Source organism: Olea europaea, unplaced genomic scaffold (genome assembly GCF_002742605.1).
Source record: "Olea europaea var. sylvestris unplaced genomic scaffold, O_europaea_v1 scaffold3785, whole genome shotgun sequence".
NCBI lineage: Eukaryota > Viridiplantae > Streptophyta > Magnoliopsida > Lamiales > Oleaceae > Olea > Olea europaea.
In genome coordinates, this window is record NW_019257238.1 from 20,031 (window position 1) to 21,870 (window position 1,840).

Genomic DNA, 1,840 nt, shown 5'->3' on the forward strand with positions numbered 1-1,840 from the left:
GAAATGAATGCATGAATATTAAATAAACTAATTCATGTATCAAATTTAATTTTTTTCATTATTCATGAATCGTGTTTAATTTCCAACATTCAGAAACCGAGAACTAAGCATGGGTTAATTCGGTTTCCTCTTTGAATTTTCAATTTTAAGTTTAAAATAGAAAATGATTTTGGTTTTTCATTCTAAAATACTATTTCTTAAAATAGAAGATTACATTTGATTTAAAATTATGAAAAATTATTTCATGGATTTTTTTTATTCAGTAAAATATATTCGCATTCTATTTTTTAAATATTGTATAAAATATAACATTCAAATTAACTTGAAATGATATTATATTTCCAGCTCAAGAAGAAGCGTTGATTCACCAGCCACTGGGTAAGAAACGAGGACACATTTCCTACTGGGATTTCAACTATTGTCATTGCTTTTCAACACAGTAAGTATCTATTTTCCATTTTATGTTTTAGTTAAAAAAAAATTATTGTTTGGCTAGACTTTACTTTTGCAAGCAGAAGAAGTTAGTTTTATGTAATTTTTTAGCTAAATATTTAAAAAAAAAGGAAGAAAGAAAAAAGAAAAAAACTATAAATAGTCATGGGAATGCTAATTCATTTCTTGAATTGTTGAGGGTTCATTGTATGTTTTAGCGATGATGTTGTTAATTATTATGACTTTTTTGCTATCATCCAATAATATATTAATAATCTATTATATTTTTATGTTCAGGTTTCTCAGCAGCCGAGTCAAAACGGTATGTAACACTCTTCTACTAGAAAAGTATTTTTGTTAACAGTAGCTTTGAAAGTAAGTGTTCTCTCACAAATTGCCAATTATAACAAGAATTCTTATAATTGCTTTAAGACATAATTGCTAGATGTCTTGCACACAATTATTCAAAACCACAGCTATGCACTATGCATATATTCCTTGATCATAATATAAAGTGATTTCCTTTCCTTCAATACTTCCCTAAAGTTGGAGTGTGAATGTCAAGAACTCAAATTTTCTAAGTTGTCAGTGAAAAACAACTTATTACAGTGATTTAGTAAATAACCACCTATTTGTTGTCCCATTTCATTTTAGATTATCTCAATTTCCCAATTTAATTTTTTTCCTTGTACTGTGTGGTAATCCAACTCAATGTATTTTATTCATTCGTGGTACATTGGGTTAACAGCAACATGTAGACTCTAGCACCAATACTTCAATTATAGACATTCATTTGATGAAGTCCTCAATTTCGATCCCTCCCCTTTGTATAAATCCTTTAGCAACAAGTTATGCCTCACAAACTTTTAAGGTGCTATAAGAATGGTATTTAATTTTGAAGACCCATTGACTGCACACCGTGTCCATGATGCGTCCTAGACATGGCCTATGTCCCTGCCACGTCCTGGACATGGCCTACACACCGTGTCCCAGAAACTACCTACAAATGCATGGAAATCAGGCTACATCCATGCAGTAGCCTCTACGTGTCCCGAACATTACCTGTACACCGTATCTAAGATATTGCATAGAAATATGTGAAAATCAGGATGTGTCCCTGCAGCATTCTGGACATGGCCTGCACACCGTGTCCCAGAAATTACCTAGAAATGCCTGAAAACCAGGCTGCATCCTTGCCGCGGCCTAGACGCGTCCTAGACTCCTACACACCGTGTTCCAGAAACTGCCTAGAAATACCTGAATGTCAAGATACGTCCCTGTCGCATCCTGGACAAGGCCTGCACACAGTGTCCCAGAAACTGCCTAAAATTGCTTGAAAATCAGGCTTCGTCCCTACCGTGGCCATGATGCATCCCGGACATGGACTGCACACCGAGTCCCAAAATTT